The sequence below is a fragment of the Macrobrachium rosenbergii genome, chromosome 20 (genome assembly GCF_040412425.1).
Source record: "Macrobrachium rosenbergii isolate ZJJX-2024 chromosome 20, ASM4041242v1, whole genome shotgun sequence".
NCBI lineage: Eukaryota > Metazoa > Arthropoda > Malacostraca > Decapoda > Palaemonidae > Macrobrachium > Macrobrachium rosenbergii.
This window is the reverse complement of record NC_089760.1, coordinates 11,335,755-11,358,234: the sequence shown is the minus strand read 5'-3', so window position 1 is coordinate 11,358,234 and position 22,480 is coordinate 11,335,755. Positions and strand designations below refer to the sequence as shown.

The 22,480-nt window shown below is 33.2% G+C and overlaps 1 protein-coding gene across 1 annotated transcript in view; it reads left to right on the top strand.

Moving 5' to 3' along the window:
* The window catches only part of LOC136849044 (major facilitator superfamily domain-containing protein 6-like), a 725,072-nt gene that overhangs the window by 409,267 nt on the left and 293,325 nt on the right, over positions 1-22,480 (top strand). Inside the window, exon 8 of the mRNA XM_067121936.1 lies at positions 2,515-2,589. The gene's annotated coding sequence lies outside the window, so the exon portion shown is untranslated. The remainder of the gene's footprint in view (positions 1-2,514; positions 2,590-22,480) is intronic.

Sequence of the window (22,480 nt, the reverse complement as noted above, 5' to 3'; positions counted from 1 at the left end):
GGGTTCAATTGTGCCTTCTGATCATGACCAAAATGCATGGAGACAATGTGACAGATTGATGGAAGCGCTGTGATCCTTCGAACATGGAACCGGTGTCGTCATGCTTCTGGGGAAGGGTTATTAAGTGAGTGCGTGCATATGTGCACTCTCTAATGTGTATATTATCAAGGAACCATACAATAGCTTTTCACTTCGATTTGCGGCTGGGTGTGATTCGCTCTTTGTTTAGTGTTAGTGGATAAGAACAGCCACTGTGGGATACGTTTATTTGCGGCCATAGAATGTGAGTAAGGTAACTCATTAATGCTCATATTTTTTCCAGACATTATGTGGAATACCCATTTTGTGTCGCAGTGAAACTCCTCTGTTTCTCCATTATGCATTTTCTTGTTTTAAATGTCGTTTGTTTATACACTATTTCAGGTTGTAATATATGCCATGTTTCTTTTAACAGTAATTCTGGGTTCGCCCCGTGAGGACGAATATTTTGGAAGTGGTGTTCTTTTAACATACTCTGTGACATTTATTTTGGTCTAGAATAATTATGACCTTTTTATTTTGTTTGGTGACCAGGGTGATAGTCACTATAATAGTATTGGTTGGTCTAGAATCATTAATTCGATTGATTGTGAATCTGAATTTCCTCTAGTTATGATTTTAGGGGGTGTGAGTCACTCCATTTCATGACCGTAGCTTTTGCTGAAATACATCGGGGATGTAAGAAGATACGACGCTGTTCTTAAAACAGATGCAATAAGAGATTATGACCCTAATTGACATTGTTGAAGGGCATAACATATATATATATATATATATATATATATATATATATATATATATATATATATATATATATATATATATATATATATATTTTATATATATTTTTTACATATTTTGTTACATTGACCTTTTTCATATTCAAAAGTATTAAGCCACAAATATCGTTCAGTATCCCTTTCACTGTACCCTGGGAATAACTATCACCGCAACGAAATAATAACTGAGAAGTGCTTCGTCATCAGTGGGATTCGAATCTCTGCCTGGTTTAGAAACAATGATAGACAGTTACTTTGACCACTGAGCTTTCAAGAGAGGCAGAAGATGATATCGATTCTGTTGTACTTATTGCTGTAGAATTCAGATTTTGTACTTGGAACCGATTTCAACCGAACTTTACTATGATAGCTGACTGGTAAGTTTGTAAAACGTGGCTAATTAAGAAGTTTTGACATATAGGAGGCGATATTTGGGAATATGAAAATTATCATTGTGTATGTGAAAATAATTCATACTTAGGCACGTGTTACAAACTTACCAATCAGCTATCAAAACTTGAATCCAACAAGTATTGTGTCAACTGGCGACATCATTTATGAGTATGTGGATTTGGCGATAAATAAAACCTGACTGGTGTTCTTTCATTTTTAATTTATTTTATACATTTCGTGGGATATTATACCAAGAGAGAATATATTTATGTACTTCTTTATATATTGCAAAACTAATTTCTCAACTTTCTTCCAACCTCTCTCTTTACAGGTGCATGAATGATTTTAAATTTAATTCATTATATAAAGTAAATTGTGAATTTATTTATATAATTTTATTTTTCAGTAATGCATAAGGACAACAAAACAATAATATGTTTAAAAAACAAATATATAAAAAATATTTTACATGATTGCTAAGAGACGAATGATGATAATTATGAACGATTTTTTTTACTCAGTTCATCTTTCTTTTTTGGTTCGGAGCGGTACAGTAGAGTAAGTCTTTTTACAGGGAGTCATTTAATCATTTCCATTATGAAGGTATCACATTATTGATCTTTGGTGGATTGCTTAAATTAGGACATAGACATAAGCCATATAGACAGACCTTGGAGAATTTTTTTTTTTTTCATTTTATTTTCGTTATTTTTCTGTTATTATTTTTCCCATTTAAACAGTGAGCATGATATTTACTAACCTAAAATTTAACTCTGACTAGAATTAATGAGTCATTTGAAACAGAATTTTTGAAAAGTGGCATACAAGTGATGATTTTCATATTAAAAATTATTTCTGAAAAGAGGATATTTAGTGGCACTATGTTTAACATATAACTTGTTTCTTTCTGAAAGGCGCCTGATTGAGGGAGAGTAATTCGCTTATCATGTGCGTCTACTACGGAAGCGTGCCTTAAAGCAGATAATAAGGTATGTAGACTTCAATAGTAAGCCATTTCACTTAATAAGGAGGCAGCTCAACCGGGATCTAGAATAAAAAAAAAAATTCTGATTGTCTATAGCCAGTTCAGTCTTCTTATGCTTTATTAACGATAAGCTCACTGACACTAAATATCCACAATATTAATTGCCTCCTGTACCTATACAAAAATCTCACCAGCAGCGCATCAGACACTTGCAAACACTGTACAATATATTTCTCTCTAGCTTCCATGATGTTTAGGAACTTCCGTTCTAGTGCGTTATTCACTATGTTTAACATATAACTTGTTTCTTTCTGAAAGGCGCCTGATTGAGGGAGAGTAATTCGCTTATCATGTGCGTCTACTACGGAAGCGTGTCTTAAAGCAGATAATAAGGTATGTAGACTTCAATAGTAAGCCATTTCACTTAATAGGGAGGCAGCTCAACCGGGATCTAGAATAAAAAAAAAAAATTCTGATTGTCTATAGCCAGTTCAGTCTTATGCTTTATTAACGATAAAACTCACTGACACTAAATTTCCACAATATTAATTGCCTCCTGTACCTATGCAAAAATCTCACCAGTAGCGCATCAGACACCTGCAAACACTGTACAATATACTTCTCTTTAGCTTCTGTTCTAGTGGGTTATTCACTACACTTATTCAACACTTAGCCTACTAGGTTTCCCTCTCCTCGTAGCCAACTATCTCAAAATATCCTGAATCATCTTTTCACTGATGCTGACTTTTTTATATCTTTATTCTTCCTACCTACAAACTTTCAGTCATTTCGTTCATATACTAAACAAACAATTCATCGTACTGTCTTCCACATTTTTCTTTCATTTGTTTTCAACATTCAAACTTTCCATTATTAAGGCGGACAAATTCAACAGTCATCACAGGCATCCCAACATTGACTTCCATAAATACTTCTTTTAGACCATGCGTGGCAGCAGAGTTTATAAAAAATTAAAACAACAGTCTTGCTCATTTATATTTTGTCATCATCCTACCATAAATTAGTGTATTTTAGCATTCCTCAGGTTTGCCTCCAGGTTCTTCTTACAAATATTTTGAAGTCCTTTCATTGGTTCCGGCAGTTTCTGTTTACTCTCATATGTCAACACTATATTTCCAATTAACATTAGTCACATTACAATCCATTCTCGGCTTATCTTTTACTCCACACTGCTCTCTCCCTGTCAGTCAGTATTGTTTAAATCAAACTCATGCTGTCTAAACTGCCAAGTATAATTAGTAAAGTTCTGCCATTATGATTCTTGTAGCCATAATGTGCCGATTTACGCTTATAAGAAGGAACTGATATGACTCTTCATAGTTCTTAAGGCACATCTTCCACATCAAGACAAACCTTGTACATCCTGCACCACATTTATCTTGTAACCCTATCTATTCCTGCCCTTTTTCTTTTCCTCAGCCTGACTTCCTCAACAGTCATTATCACGAGGACTTTCAAGTTTACATTAAGCACTTCCATTTTTGCGTCACTGAACTTATCTTCTCTTTTGTTCTCCCCATTCAACATATTAAAAATCATTTACACACGATAACATTTTCCCTACCTGAGATCCATGTGCTTATTGCCATTTTCCTTTGCATTTCTACTTATTTATATCTTATACATACATATATACTGTGTATATATATATATATATATATATATATATATATATATATATATATATATATATAAATATATATATATATATATATATATATATATATATATATATATATATATATATATATATATATATAATAATAAATTTCTGACTCACGTCAGGATCAGAACCCAGGTCTCTCAGGTGATTGTGTGTTGATGATTTTATATATATATATATATATATATATATATATATATATATATATATATATATATATATATATATATATGTGTGTGTGTGTGTGTGTGTGTGTGTGTGTGTGTGTGTGTGCGTGCGTGCGTGCGTGTGTGTGTATTAGGGCTTTGGTTTCCATAACAAAATACGTAGTGCTTAACGTAAGCTAAATAATCGTTTATCCTTAATACTCTGCACGATCGTAGACACAGTTAATAAAAATAAAAAAATAAAAAAAATTATTTTGGATTAGCATCTAAAGCATTATTGAATAACAAAGATCTAGGAAATGCAATCAGTTCATTATGCGTTTATAATACAAACTACTTGTATTTTTATACCGATTCGAAAATGCTAATGACTTCATAAATAACTAGTGTGCCAGGGCTCATAAAAATATATGTTAAAAAAACATGAATTCCCAAGGAACCACTCCTACATGGGAGCAAAAAGGAAATACAGAAAAAGCGAAAGAAAAAAAAAAGAAGTTTGTTTACTCTGTCCTAAATAAGCCTCTTCCTTATTTGGAGGGAAAAACAAGTTGACAATAAAGCCCATTAGGAGGGTAATGGAAATTGCTTACTCAAGGAGAGCTCTTGGCTATTGAATATGAGGGAAATATACAACTTAGTCATCCGCCGCCGATGGACAATAAAACCACTCCGGCTGTAAATTTTTCAGCGGAAAGTTCTAAAAAGGATACAAAAAAAAATACGGTTTGTTGTGGGGAAAATTTTACGAAATTTTCATCATTTTCTTTTAATCAACTACACACCAGAGTTATAAATATCAAGTTTTGACCCACGTCAATGTAACAGCAACAGTGTTTAGCGGTGTGAAATAGCTGAGGCAAAAAGACCTAATTAATTGACATAATTAACTGGCAATGATAAGTTGCAGATATGTTTAAAGGCAAGTGTACACGGAAATATCAGAAACACTGCCTAAAATAAAAAGAGGTGATGTTAATGCATAGGCAACATACGACAAGAAAGCAAACAAATACACTCTATTATCTATTATCTAATATATATATATATATATATATATATATATATATATATATATATATATATATATATATATATACACACACTCGCTCTCTAGCAAAAAGTATGTAAATTCCACGGATAAACGTATAAGCGGACTTACCAGCTTCCTCACTGTGGAAGAAGGATTTTGTTGTGCTAGTGTCAGTGATATCTACGTCAATAAGTATCGAGAAATTGTCCTGATATAGCTACAGACAAATAATCGTACTCATTCATTTACAGTATTTTTCCCTATGTAAACACATGTAACTGAACAAATGGGTAATCGAAATAACCGTATTAGGAGTAATATGTCTCAAAGTAACTTGAGCTAATAATATTCTGACAAACAAACATACTGTAGAAGACTATCACAGAAGCCCTACTAAAAAAAAAAAAAAAAAAATAGATGTTTTCCAAGGCTGGCGAGGTCTTTACGCCACTGGAACTTGGTCGACGTTCCAGGTACCTAAAAGACAGGGACACGATGGATAAAGATTAATCGAATGAGACCTCACGGTACTTTCCTGTATAAGACGAGACAGCATCTTTTCGGGATTCAGTTCAAGCAACGTTGTGAGAAACTTCCTTGCTTGGGGCCACACTCCAAATAGTTCGCCTTCATAAAATGTTTATGATAACATAAGACTTCGCATAAATATGAATCTTCACGACTAATCATTTAAAGAAAGTTAACGAAAAAATACTTATATTCATATATCTCTGCTTTTAGGAATTTCTTTTATATTGAAATTTCTCTCTCCCTTTCCATTCCCCTTCCATACTATTTGTCTTTCTTCCTTAAACGCTCTCTCGTCTAGCAAAAGGTTATGGACATTTGGTGAGAGAAAATGACCCAAAGTGGCGAATTGTAATATATCAGATCAATTAATTATTAAATGTCTGATCGCTCTGGCTGCCTTAAAATTTCCAATAACTTGAGATACAATGCATTGTATCTCAAGGCTAGGGAGTGCTTAGAATTTGCGAGCGCCTGTAGAGTAGACCAATTGATGGGAAAATTCTCCCAAAGACCTGAAGGCCTTTTCTCCTAATCCAACGACAATATTTTTACTTCAGAAGATTTTTGAAGTGGAGAAGTCGATATATTACAATTTCTTTACCTTAGTGCTATAACGTCTAGATATTCTTAACGAAAAAATCATAATCAAACTTTTCAAAAATTTGCGGGTACCGAAATATTATAAAATTAATGCTAAACACTGACTGGTCGCTTTGATTTCAGTTTAATCTGTAAAAAATCTTTTAGCACTGATGTGTAATTTTATAAATGACGTTTTTCGTCACTACATTGACCTCATTTGACCATTCTGGCTAAACTGGTTCAGTTATGCGTTTCCTGTACGACTGGCTACTTGGCAGTTGTTAAATGCTGCGGTAACCTTTCCAGTAAATAAGGTTAAGTTATTTGTCTATGTCAGCATTTGGTGGCACAACATTTTGTTGATAGCCCAAAGTGTAATTCGTCTCCACATATCCTGGCAATGTTAGTAATGTTAGTAATTAAATAGGTACCTGCCCTTACAATTGCCATCGTCCACCGTGTAAATAAGTGGCTTTTACTGCATTAAACTATAATCAGTTTATTCTAAGGCCTCTGATTGTACCTCAGTATTGAACAACCTACTAATGGCGTGGGAACTGGTCTGGAAACTGAACAATTTCTTTGTAGGAAGAAGAAATATGACTGCAGCAGTTCTGTGAGTGATGTGTGGATTTTTAGTGATGTTAAGAGCGCTTCTGAGAGCAATTTCATCATTAGCCTTTTGAAAAAATTTTTCTTGTGTGCTTGACGCTGCCACCATAGTCTGTTTAATCTAAACGTTGTTCAGCTTAAAATTCGTTAAATATTATTATTATTATTATTATTATTATTATTATTATTATTATTATTATTATTATTATTATTATTATTATAGTTAGTAGTGCGCTACAACTATGTAGGCATACTGAACTACGGTCATAAAGTGGTAAACAACCCCAAGAACTTTTTTTGGACCCCTCTAGCCCCAATACCTACGAGATTAACGAGTGGGCAAATGTCAATGCTGAATTATATTTCCGATTAAGTACCCGGACGACCAGGTATTTGTCACGAGTTTGCCACCCTGTACCCCCAGAGACCACAGTAAGAGGAATTGGAAATGTGTAATGATTTACATGGCTCACCTGAAATTTAGGATTCCATTTATTTAAATAGTTAAATAGGTTTCTTTAAATTATGTTAAGTAAATTGTAAAATCATGCACACCCACATAAATACAGTTTTCATCCATTCTACAGTAAGTTTTGACAGGAAGTGGGGGATCTTGGTCAAGTCAGGTCTGGTATACATAGCTCACTAGGTTAGGTAAGGCAGGGAAGGCTAGGCAGTGTGCATCCCAGGAAAGACCACTTACCCACCAAGTCTTCATAACATGAGGTTTGGATGGAGGGTGGGTGGGTTAGAATACCCAGCTGGGTTTTTCGTGTGTTTTAAATATTCATTGTCAAAAACATTTATTTTTGAAAAACATTTTTACGTTTAAACATGTCCTGACCATTTCTATAAAAAATAACATAATAATTTTCTCACTGGGAAATTAAATGAATTGAAGGTTTTGCTGCTGTTAATACACCGTAAGCCTGCTAACTAACTGGGAAATAGATTATAAGTCCCCTTAAGGATGACTTTAAAATCATTTTTATTAATATGAAGGCCAAGAGAGCTTAGGGTTTGAAAAATGGTGTAGATATTTCGCAAAAGACGATAATTCCTAGATGAAATGTTTCCTCTTAGAAAGGCAATATATGACTTTAGCTTTTCTATTTTGGGGTGCAAAAAAAAAGTTCTTACATTTATGCATGAATGCGGGAACGAATTCGAAATAGCACATCCTCTTAACTTTCCCATCTTTATTCCCAACGGAGAGATTTGTATAAGCACATCCTCTTAACTTTCTCATCTTTATTCCCGACGGAGAGATTTGTATACCAGTTTAATACTTTGAGAGTCTTATAGTAAAAGAGGTCTTAAGCAGTTAAATAGACAGATGATAATAATAAACGATAATTATATTATCCTTTACATTAGGATTACTGATAGTTTCGAAAATAATAATTTGCACTATCAACTACAAAATCATTCAAAGTAGTGACCACTAGATTAACGCTGGGAAGATGTAAATCTAAACAGTGCACTATGCGTTTTACAGCGTGCTATACATCACCGAATGAATTCTGAAGAAATGAACGATGAATTTTATGTAGACATGTAGACGGTTATAGATGGAACACAAGGAGATTTGCGAGTTGTTTTTGGTATAATTACGAATGTAATAGGTAAGGGAGGTCTGGGAAAATCTACAAATGAAAATGGGTTGCAATTTATTACTTTTCTTTCGGAAATAATTTAGCAATTGGAGGTTTCTCCAAAGTAAGAGCATCTATAAAGAATGTTTAAATGTCAATTCTGGGAAATTATGATATGAATTACTAAACAGATATGAATCTTTGTATGACAGTAAAACAATATTTTAAAGATTTTGTCATCTAGAGAACAGAGCTTGAAGAAGAATATTAGAAGTCAGGTGGCAGGATAGAGTGAAAAATGTTACCACGGGGGTCATTGCCTAAATTCTATAATTTTCATATAGATACCATAATGATGAAAGAGAGATGTTGATGGTTTAGACTTGAACTTCCCTTAATCCCAAAGTATCCTAGGTGTCATCTGGGTTACTTTGGGCACCCGAAAAGTTAGAAGACCGACAACTACAATGAGAATTATAAGGGAGGCTGGAAATAAGTGGAGACTTTTGTATGAAGCAACACAGGAAAGGCATTAGTGGTGGAATTCCACAGAAGCCCTTTGCGGCACACTGAATTGGAGATGATGATAATGGTGTAGATTTTTTCGTGTTTATTACTGGGCATCTACAACAACGAAAGAGATCATACCAGTATATAACTCTAGTGGCAAAGATATCCGCAAATTGTTTTTTAAATTATTTTTAGATTTTTATAAGGCATGTAATCAAGAGAGATATTAGGGTTATTAGATTAAATAGTTCCGACAAAAATTGAGAAACCTTATAAGAATGCCAAAAGTAACCTCTTCTTACTTTTGTCAGTGTATCTTCCTGCGAAATCATAATGCCACCCTATTGGGAATTAACCAGCGATATTAAAGGGAGAATATCTGATGCAGCGATGAAATTCAGTATAAAGTGAAGGTCATTTTGAATGATAAAACATATGATAGCATTTCTATTAAATAGTAGCAAATTATCGTTAGATATTATTGAGAAATTCATGTAATACTGGGAGGTTTTACACGATGTATTAACTCAGACAGAGAATATAAATTCAAAAAGCAACTTTTCTCACGTTTCATGATACATTAAATGTAGGTGGTGCTGGATATCAGAATTATTCTACGAATTCATAGTAACAGTTGTAAAGACTACCATTACTGGAATTAAATTCGCGGAAGTAAAAGTAATAACAAAAATCTAATATTATTCATACTCTTCCCTAGAAATCACAGAAAAAGTTGCAAATATTTTACTTATTAATTCCCACTAATAAAGGAATTTAATGCCAGTTACAGGAGTTGGGTATAAACTTTTATTTGAATTATCAGGAATCATTTGCAGAACCTCATTTTTCGTAGAATTCGTTTTATAATTTTTGCTAATATGCAAATTTCAGAGCAGGCTCTATCAGTGTTGGCATTAAATATGGTTCTCTTTAGGGCTGGTGAATATCCTGTTCATATAAAAAAAAGGCAAATCGTTATGGAAGATTTTATTTTATAGCAAATTAAGATAAGAATAAATTTTTTTACATTCATCGTTATAAGGTCTTATCTATTGTTAATCTACGGATAAATAATCTTCTTAATAAGGATGAATGTGAACGTACGCCAGTACAATACAAGCTGTCAAATGTGTTATTTTTAATGGAAAATTTTAAGGCTTTGTATATAAGGAGATTGTTTTTTTACCATGGAACGCAAGGGCATGTGGTTGCAAAATCCTTAACCATATCTTTGTACTATGCCGGTTTTAGGTAAAAAATGAGGGTAGGCCGTTCCCCTTAGGCGACAGTATTCAGGACCCCCTACTTTCATGGTAAATGGATGAAGGGTATCACAAGGTTCACGACTATGGTTGAAGACCCTAATGAAGTAGTGGTAAATTATAGTAGGAACGTTGATACCTGACAGGAAAGTTAAGAGAAATTGTAGATGTGATAGATAGGCTGATGAATAATGTGTGTACAATAGACTACGTGGAAGGGAAAAGGACACAGAGAGTTAGAAAATGGGTCATGGTTGTGGAATAGAGAGGTACAGGATTCAGTTAGGAAGAAGTCTATCGATTTCAAGAACTGGAAGGAGAGACGTGTGGAAAATTGCCGAGGAATGATAAAGCGAAGTGGAAGTGGAAACTAAGAGGATATTGGCCATAGCTTCAGGAAGAGCTACAACGGAGCTGAACCGAAAATTTGTTATAAAGGATGGTTACAAGAATACTTACAGAACAGCAATCTCAAGGAAAAAGCAGGGACAAGATCTGGGTCAGTCAGTGTCATCCAAGATGGAGAAGGAAATATCTTGCAGAGGGACGATAACATGAATTGAAGATGGGCTGATTACCATAAGCATCTTTCAGAGAAAATGAAAGAGGGGATTTGGGGGAGATGGATAGGGGGATGGGTGTGTAAAGGAGATGAAATTAATAAAGGATACAAAGACTATAAGTAAAATGAAGAGTGACAAAGCTCTAGGTCCATCAGAGTGTAAACTGAAATGTTGTACTTCCTTGGCATAGAGGAACTGTTAAAGGCATTCTAGAAGGTGGAAGTAATGACAAATGACTGGGAAGAAAATCTGATGGCAACTATGTTTAACAAGAAAGGAGATATTATGAAATGTGGTAATTACAGATGAATCAAGTTACAGAACATTTGTTGAAAGCTGTAGAAAGAATGCTTGGAGAGAGATTATGAGAGTTGTAAAAATTGGTGAACAGCAGCATGGTTTCTTTAGAGGGAGAGATATGGCTGATCTTTATAATAAGAGAGTTACAGGAAAAGATCCTGGAAGGTAATCTGAAACTCTACAGTGCATCTATAGACATATCGCTAGCATTTAATAGAATACAAGGGTAGGTAGTACTTTGATATTTTAGAAGAGAATAGTGCTACAGATGTTGGGTGAGTTGGTTGAAATGATGTACAAAACAAGAATAGCAGTAATAACAGCCTGTGGTAAAACAGAAATGTCTGGAGTTGGAGCTTGTGTACATCAAGGATTGGCACTTAATCCATTTCTGTTTGCAATGGCTGTGGATGTACTAAGTGAAAGGAATAGGAATGAAAACCTATGTGAATTGTTATAGGCAGATAATCTGGTGATTACAGCACAAACTGAAGAATTGTAAAGAAGGGTAAGGTAGTGACCGGAATCTTTTGAATTGGGTGGTATGGAGGTAAAAATGAGGCTATGATGTCGACTAAGTAGGGAGGAATAGGTTATTTATACGAGACAGAAGAGGCCTAGATGAAAAACAGGTAGAAAATATAAAGTACTTGGCATCTACTATTAATCGAAAGATTTTAAGCCCGAATCCTGGTCAGAGTAGGGAGATTATTATGTAATTCCCTTTACGTTTTATTTATTGCCAAGATAAAATTAACTCGATGTTGGTTGGGTGTTTCTTAGTTTATTTGAAACTTTAAGCTGGCCATACGTGTAATTAATGATAAAGTTTCATACACACATAGACATTTATGAAGTTACCCTAGTTTTTTATTATAAAAAAAAATATTGCCGTCATTAATCTCTCCTCCGTTTGATTTACACTGAAAATTTTCAATTAGATCGCTTTTCATTATACTGCAGAACGGTATTTAGGTAAAACAAAGACCATAGGAATTCAAAGAATCTCATCCCGCGGTTGTTTTCTCGTAGTGGAATTTTAGGCAGAAAAGCTTAAAAACGTGAATGGCTTTATTTTCCACCCGCGGCCAAGATTACACCGTATTTTCCCCGCTATCCGACCATAGGGAACACTGAATAAGCATATTTTTTTCTCTTTTTCTAATGGGCTTTTATGGTTAACTTGTTTACCTTCCCATTCCAGTAGCTGCTCATTCTGGACAAGGTAAACAAACAATTTATTTTCACTCGGGAACCTTTCATTATCATTTGTTTGTTAGTTTTTTTGTCGTATTTTTTCTGGATAAGTATTTAATTCTATTAATACTTTATTATCCATATTATCGTTCTTTTACTATTTATCACTTTTGTTAATTTCCTTGACCAATTATCAGTATGGTTTCCAGCTTTGGGAAGATAGGTTTCATAATCTGTTAAATTCAAATCACATGGTATTTAAAAAAAATGATCGTTTTTATTTATTTCAAACATTTATAGGAAAATTTCCTAGCTATAGGCAAGCATATTGAGAGTATGCGATGTTGTGGGAGTATAGTTATTGTTATTTTCCTTTAGAAAGGTAATTATCGATTAAGAATAATACATTGTTGAATTTCTATTAAAGTTTCAGTCGATACTCATTAGATTTGTTAATATTATGTGATACGTTCATTGATATTCTAACAAGTGTGCATTTATTTTTCCCATCTACTAATATTTGTTTTTGTCATCGACAGCACCACGGCAAGGCAACTTCCCAGTCACATTACCATAATTACATGAACAACATCCTTTTTGTATGATTTATGATTTTCTTTTGTGAATCAGAAACTCTTTCTTAACCAATGTACTTGCATTTGACTATCATAACATGTGTAAAGTATGTAAAGTTTCCTCGGTATGTAACTTAAACAGTTTTAATGGCTTTTCACGTGTTTTTGTTTACGACATTTTAAACGTAATCAAATTTATTATTTATATTATGATACTGCATTATCATCGGGAATTTAGTAATTCCCCTCTGTTGGTCTGTTGATTACGAGAGGCATTATTTTTTATAAGGGTCACCAGTCAGTAGGTCTTGAAAACTATAGTATCTCTGCTAGATGTGTATAGCTGAATAAAGCTGTCCGTGAAGGACGTATATGCAAGGTCAGTGTTAATAATCTTGTCAAGTGAATTTGTAGTAAATTGTGGGGTACTAGAGGGTTATGTTATGTCACCTTTACTGTTTGGCTTTCTTACGTATTTTACAATGAAAAGAGTCGTTGGAGATGGAGAAGGGGGGTTAAGGCTGGAGTAAAGGTGGAACCTTGATAGGCTTAGAATGCGCTGAGGATATTGTTTCAATCGGCAAAGCATTATAAAATTTACAAACTTTGTTTAACGGAAGGCATCAGATAGGACTCGAGATATATCGAAGAAAAACGGACACCATGAGGACAGACCATGTTCGAAGAGATGAAATAGCTAGTCTTATATACGTAGGTAATTTTATTTTCTTGTTAGTGAATTTCTTAATATCTGTAAGTAGTTTAGACTAAGTGCATTTAACCGGGTGCCCTTGTACCATAGTACCATTCAATAGTTATCTTTTCTTTTTACATGTACCTTAGTTTCTGCAATGCCGTTCTTCACACTGCTTCACAATCATTCAGGAATTAATGAATATCCTTACAAAAACTCTAATGTCTTCATTCCTATGTTTTTTGACTCGGTGCGTAACATGCACAAAATTTCACATACTGTAAATGTTATCATAACCTACGAAGAAATGTTTTTCTTAACTGAGTGGAATTGCATCTATATTAGAGAGACATTTACAATACATTCCTGTAAAGCTGAAAAACCCTCCATTTCCTTTATCAGCTGTAGTCAGCATCACTTTGGTAGTAAAAAAAAAAGTATAGCATTTTTAGCACTTATTTAAAAGAAGATTTAATGTTTCATTTCATTATAAATATTTATGAAAGCGCCTTGAAAGTTGAGATGATCACCTGACATTACTCCTTCGTGTGTGTAAAATAGAAAATCGAGAATTCAGCTTCAAAAATTTCCGTCACCCACAAGCTACTTTCATGGAATGATCATTTACGACATCATTCAATTTCGTGCTTGAGAGATGGATATGTCGTCGTATTGCATAGACATAAGGTTTTTTCATGGAGTCAGCGCTGGACTTATGATTCACAAACAAAACAAAATATTTATTGTCATCTAAATGGTCTATTTTAATTCATAGTCAGTCTCAAATGGATTACGAAGGTCTTAAGATAAGCTAGCGGAAATATTGGTATTAACTCACGATGTACTTGATAGTAATGATTATAACGAAGCTTGATAGCGGTGCGAGGATGCTAGATAATATTGTTTTCAATACTTTCTCACGGTAAATTAGGTTCTTACCTAGTCTGTTAGATCTTCTTACTTAGTCTCCGTCATTCGACAGTCACTTCCCATTATTCATCCATCTCTGAATCTAGCAGTTTATGTTGCGTGTAAACATGTATCTGTGAGGAACTACGTAATAAATTAAATAAATGATGGCTGTAACAGGACGAAAAGTGAGAAAAATTACTAGAAATGTATAAGAGACGTGACAGTTGTGAAGGCCTCTAAAAAGACAATACAGAATGCACGCCATCTTATTTATGATCTGCTTGAGCAACGGATCGTATGACAATGAGCTTGCAGGTTAAGTAAATATAATGATCGACTAATCAAGGACATATTTATAAGAATATTTAAAATAAAGTGGCACGCGTGTTTTCAAAGCGGGTAATTATATGTTAATCCATTAGCTTCACAAATGGCTTGGCCATCTGCATAATGATTCAGGTCATGAATATGATAAGTTGAGTAGGATGGGAAAGAACTTTTATTTCTGCTGTAAGTCATGAATGTAACTGCGACACTACTTAAGAGAAGGGATGTTTCAGAACTATATTTGACAAAGTAACCTTAAGTTTCTTGCACATATAACGCAAGAGGTTCCTTAATTTGATAGACTAATGGTTGCAGTAGTGTTAAAATTATTCATGCACCAATCACTGATGATGCTTAACTAGAACCAATAACATAATTTTTCAGATACTGTAAGCCTCAAGACTATTCAAGATGAAGTCCTCTTGAAAGAATAAATTACATAAATTATTATGTATATATACACATATGTATATATACACATATATGTATGTATGTATATATATATAAATATACAGTATATATATATGTGTGTGTAGAAAGATAGCTGAATAGATAGATAAATAAACAGAGAGAGAGAGAGAGAGATACAGAGATCCAGCAGAAAAAAGGGAAAGAATTAGTATGTTTCAGGCTTCTCTGGCGCTACACTTCGTCGAGTCGGAGTGGACAGGGAAAAGAATGTACCTTATCTTGACGTTGGGCTATCCTTTCAATCAGTTCTCAAGCTTAGATAGTGCAAAGTACCATAATCCATATAATGATGAAAATAAAATGCTTTAGGAATATCAAAGCTTCATAGATTTAATAATTTTGATGAATTAGCTTTTTGGTCTGTATGAGATCTTACCTTCTACACTAAATCACCAATCCAGCACCACTTTCTGTATCGTGACGTATAATTTTAATAGATTTCTAACATTTGTAGCTCCATTTTAAAGATTTATTTCATTTACATACGTGATATAGCCAAACATTAGTTCCCTGTCCATTGAAATACTACACACACACACACACACACACACACACACACACACACACACACACACACACACACACACACACATATATATATATATATATATATATATATATATATATATATATATATATATATATATATATGTATATGTATATATGTGTGTGTAAATATATATAATCATTATTTTGATGTCCTTTTATTTTATTTATCTCTGCCTCATTTACCTTACATTTTATTCTATATTTAGGAATAATTTGTAATCTATTTTAATACCCTGATCATTTTTTGTCACTGGATTGTCTTTTATCCTAATCTAGCCTTGAATGGTAAAACATTCCTGTCATAACTAGGCGCAAGGTAACAAAGTAGAAAGATATTTCATATGGATTATTCAGTTATGCCATATATTTTCAAATACCGGAAAATTAATTCTTTCATATTACCTTAAAATGTCCTTTTGATTTAATTTCATGAATTTTTTGTCCTAGTATCTAAATGTCCCAGAGGGTATTTTGTATGATTCATTTGCGGGGGAGTAGAGGTAATTTACAATCAGTCAATGAGCCAGCCAGCGAGGGATTTTTCCTTTTTACGCACAAGAATATTAAAATTTGAATTGCACATCTTTTCACTAACTAATCTTTTCGTATATGAAAAAAAAAGTCTCAAAATACTTTCTTTACCTACGTTAACTATCCTACAGCTTTTAATCCTATTCACTGCTTAAATTACAATAATTTTTGCTTACATTTTCATTTCTCAACCACGCTTTCTTCACATAAAGGCTATAGGTTCAACAAGTCCTTCAAACATTTCAGCCTTGACTTCTACAGACGATTTCCAAATGTTCACATATACCCATCTACCTTTCTGTCTTCACCTGTTGTGTGACTCACCCCCCGGCCTTCCTCGTCCAAATATGATCAGTTATATTTAATCAAATACAATAACCAACCATTTCTATTCTTCCACCTTCCATTCAACATGGTCCATCTTCATGGTTTCCATTTCCTCCCCTGGCCTTTCTTACTCATAATTACTGTTCACTTTCTTCTCTTGTAAGCATGTGTAAACTCTCTTACTGGCTTCTGCGGTTTTACTTCACTATCCCTAACCAGTATGGCATTATCAGAAAATATCAACATACCACATTCCATTCAGCTTTGCACCCACAACTGCTGCCCTCTTTCCTACACTTTACACTAATCCATCCAAAAAGGTTTTGAACAACGAAAGAGACATCTTTGGCTGATATCTTTAACTCAGACCTAATTTAGCACGAAACAGACACCCTTGGATGATATCTTTAACTCAGACCTAATTTAGCACGAAACAGACACCCTTGGCTGATATCTTTAACTCAGACCTAATTTAGCACGAAACAGACACCCTCCTGTAATCATAAGAACTTTTAGTTAACCGAATTTGCCATCTATATTACACATTCTCTACTCCCTCTACATTGCCGCTATTAATCTTTGTATAAAATTGATCAAGACAAGACTGCATGAGTTTCCAGTGAACTAAGAGAAAATGTACAGTAGGTCTGGTAAAAACATGACATGAAATAGTTTCAGAGTAAATACAAAACGATGAAAAATAATGTTTTTTACAAGGCACTATTGGGAAGAAAGAGGTGAACAGTAATATATTGTAAATTCCTAAAACTTTATCCGCTTCTGAGAGAATTCTCTTCCCTCACATGATTTTATCGTCATCAATTGCGGTGTCCAATTACAGTCAGTATCAGAACTAGCATTCGAATTAATGAGATTGTTGGCTTCCACGTGCGGATGTTCCAAATGTTCTCAGGCTCTGATCGGCACTGTTAAGGAAATGCCATGGTGTTACCATTCGTTACTTTGTGGCATCACTGAGGAGAATAACTCATACAAATACACACACACACATATGTATGTATGTGTGTATATATATATATATATATATATATATAAATATATATATATATATATATATATATATATATATATATATATATATATATATATATATATATATATATATATATATATATGTTGAGAGAGAGAGAGAGAGAGAGAGAGAGAGAGAGCGATGCTGTTTACAGAATGCAATTCATTTTAAATTTCATTTCAAATCATAACCGGGTTCCACGAGATGCTAATATTTTTTACGTAGAACATCCATAAAATGTTTTCCAAGTACGGCAGGAAACATTCGAGACTTATTTAATGATAATCTGAAAGAAGAGTTTTGAATGGTTAAATTTTATAAAATTGGATTATAAATTTCTTCGTACATTTCCCATAAGATATATGATTATTATAATAGGCACACTGTTTGAGAATTCATATTATGTGATACATTAAATTTGGTTTCTATAACTTTTTTGCACTTGAGAGGTTTCTCCCATGAAAACAAGAAAATGATGAGAGCCACATTCCTGCTTTTATTACTGATTCTGGGTGGAAAACTTTAGTTATCAATATAAAATGAACATCTTAAATATAACTTCCCTAATACTTACATCTTACACGTCTTTCTTTCATCGACGGTAATTTTATTACTGAGTTCTTGTTTCAGCTAAGTATCAAGTCTGTCTCTCACACCATGCAGGCTGTATGGCGAGAGACACACTTGATACTTAACTGATACTTAACTGAAATAAGTCAATGACAAAATCGCCGTCTATGCAGAAACTGAAAAAAATTAACAAAATACATATTCGACATATTCTAATGGATCCTTCATATTTAAGGCATGACACACACACACACACACATATATATATATATATATATATATATATATATATATATATATATATATATATATATATATATATATATATATATATATATATATATATATATATATATATATATATATATATATATATATATATATATATATGTATGTATGTATGTATGTATGTATGTATATATATATATATATATATATATATATATATATATATATATATATATATATATATATATATATATATATATATATATATATATATATATATATAGATGGACCCTTTTCTGATGGCGGTCATTATTTCTTTACTGGAAATCTTTTAAGATTTGTTAATAACTGGATTGTTAAGGTATAGGAAATTTAAAAGGAATAACTCGTTTCCGTATAAAAAAAATTACTAAATTATGTAGGAAACATTTTTGGTAACTTCTTCCACAGTATTTAGTTTTATATTTAATTTTTTTAAATTTTCATGTTATAAATGCGTTTTAGAAGCTGTAAATGAAGAGTGGATTGCCAAGAAATTATGATGTTATTTATGAAAGATGTAATAGAATGTATTGTCTTAAATATGAAGGATCCGGTAGAATATGTCGCGTATGTATTTTTTTGAGTTATCTGCAGCGACGGCGATCTTGTCATTGACCTATTTCAGTTAAGTATCAAGTGTGTCTCTCACCATACATCCTGTATTGTCTGATTATTTTTTTTTATTTCCTGTATGCTCGCATGTATTGTGCTAGTATATACAATGTAGATTTCAATTTCTTAGCACTGGGCTCTTGGAAAACGTCTCAATCCACGAAATCTATAGGACTCATACCCTCTATTACATTCTGCCGTATGATATTTTGTTATTTTACTTTATGAATTCGTGTGAGTTATATATGTATGTTTGTATGTATGTATGTTTTATGCATATATATACATATACATATATATACACGGTGTATGTATACATACATACATACATACATACATACATACATAACTCACACGAGTTCGTAGCGTAAAATACAAGATATCATAAGGTAGCGTGAAATAGACGGTATGGGTCTAATAGATTTCGTGGATTGAGACGTTTTCCAAGAGCCCAGTGCTAACAAATTGAAATTTACATTCTATATGCGAGCACGATACATGCGAGCATACAGGAAATAAAAAAAAAATCACGCTTGTGAGTAGGAGGCAGAACTCTTTTGACAGGCAGAGGGTGAGCTATTCACAAACCTTTTTTTCGCAGGACGCCTGATCTGAATTATTTCTCAATGAAAAGTAAACAAGTGCCACGTTTTGCTGTCCTTTGAACCAGGCTTATTACGTGCCTTAAAATCGTCTGTTCTAGGACCGTGTTATATACTGGAATATAAAAGAGTGCAGTGGAAATTGCAAAAAAAGTATATTTAATCCTTGTCTCGAGAGCAACAAAGCTATACGCTTGTTATTTTCCATTAAGATATAATCCACATCAAATATTCTATATAAACAAAACTTATGAATAACATAGTCCTTTGGAAAATGTCTCAATAGATGAAATGGGTCTGGACTGTATCCTCAATTTCATTTGTGTACATGGGGCATCTGTATATCTATATATATATATATATATATATATATATATATATATATATATATATATATATATATATATATATATATATTTATAATTGTTTTTTGATACGTTTATTTTATTTATTTTTACCTCCTACATTTTACATTGCCTTTCTTTATCTTATATTTAGGCATAGCTCGTAATCTTTTATATTACTTGATCATTTTTTCTTATTCTGGATCATCTTGTATCCGGATAGTTGTAGTCTTGAGTTGTAAAATGAATTCCTGCTTAGCCGAGAAGTACTAAAAGAAATGTGAAAAAAAGTAGATATTTTAAACGGATTATTCAGTCAATCAGGATACTTTTAAATACCAAAAATTATTTATTAGTTATCACATTAATGTCCTTCAGGTTTAATTTCATGAAATTTTTGGTCCCAGTATCTTAATGTCACACAAGGTGTTTTGCGCGACTCTTTGACAAGGGATTAGAGGTAACTTACAGTTAATCAAACAAGAATGTTGAAAACCGAACTGCACATTTTATAACCAATTTATCTTTTTTCACATGAACAAAATTCTAGAATAGAGTGTTCTACAGCTTTTGATCTATCTATACACAGTTTAAATTAAATAAAGGGTTTGCTTCTTCAGTTTCAGTCTTGTTTGTTTATATTTGCACTAACCATATGTACTTTGTTCATATAAAAGCAAGCCCTTTGTTGGCCGAGTCGGTTGAGCTTCAGACCGTCATTCGATGGGCCGGAGTTCAATTCCCGCCGCCGGCTGATGAAGAGTTAGAGGAATTTATTTCTGGTGATAGAAATTCATTTCTCGCTATAATGTGGTTCGGATTCCACAATAAGCTGTAGGTCCCGTTGCTAAGTAACCAATTGGTTCTTAGCCACGTAAAATAAGTCTAATCCTTCGGGCCAGCCCTAGGAGAGCTGTTAATCAGCTCAGTGGTCTGGTAAAACTAAGGTATACTTAAACAGCATATAAAAGCAAGATGTTCCAGAGGTCGACCATACATATCATCCTAACTTTTACGAACAGTTTCCACACACCCTCAGATACCCATCTACCTTTCTGGTTTCACCAGTTGTTTGACTTACCTCCACTCTGTAGACTATAATAACATATTTACTTAATAGTAAAGAAATCTACTAAAATTTATCACGATAAACCTGTATGAGATACAGTGAACTAAGAAAAACTATACAAACAGAAAATATTGACATTCCTGGTAAAACAACAAAATGAAATTGTGGGAGAGTAAATTCAATAGGAGCAAAACACGAGAAAACCGAAAAATCAGTAATATTTATGACAACGAGATACCATTAGGAAGAAAGGAATGAACAGTAATACATTGTGAGCAGCAACGCAGCTTCGTGAATTCCTCTAACTTGATCCGCTTCTGGGAGAATTCTCTTCCCTGACACGACTTTATCGTCATCAATTGCGTTGTCCAATTATAGTCAGGATCAGAACTTTCATTCGAATTAATGAGATTGTTGGCTTCCACGGGCAGATGTTCAAAATGTTCTCAGGCTCTGATCGGCACTATTAAGGAAATGCCATGACGTCACAATTCGTTGCTTTTTGGCATCTGTGAGGGAAGTGATTCATAAAAAGAGAGAGAGAGAGAGAGAGAGAGAGAGAGAGAGAGAGAGAGAGAGAGAGAGAGAGAGAGAGAGAATGACGTTGTTCACAGTATAAGGTTTATGTAAGTTTGGCTTCAAATCGTAACTCGGGTCCCAATAGATGCCAATATTTCTAAATAGAAAATACATAAATATCTTCTTCAGTAGTGTCCAGGGAACTTTCGAGTTTTATTTATTAGTTATCTGAAAGAAGAGTTTTGGAAAGCTATAGAATTTTATTATAAATCTCTTCTTGGATATTCCATAAGATATATGATTGAAATAATAGGTACTTTGTGTTTGAGAATTTAGTCTATGCGATTCATTAAACTATATTTTCATAAAATTTCTTTTGCACAATGAAGAGCTTTGAACTTGAGGGGTTTCCCCATTAAAATAAGAAAGCTTTTATTACTGAATATAGGCGAAAAGTGTAGAAATGATCTAAATATTATCCGATTCATTTTAACTCTTCTAGTGTCTTATACTTATGTCTTGCACGTATTCTAACGGATCCTTGATATTTAAAGCACTGAATTCTATTTTATCTTTCATAAATAACATCATAATTTCTTGGCATTCCACTTTTCCTTTAGCATATCCTTTCTCTATCAAATTATTCCTGGAAGCTGTGACCTATCTTTCAGCTTATGATAACCATCTTCAATGAGAGCTTAGCAATGTAGGATGTCACTTTTATAGTCTATCAGGAGAATTTACTATTACTTATGTTTTGCAGCAACTAATTACTATAGGTACAAGAAACCTGTTCATATTTATGATCAGCAATATTTCAGTTGGACTTCGTTTAATCGTTCT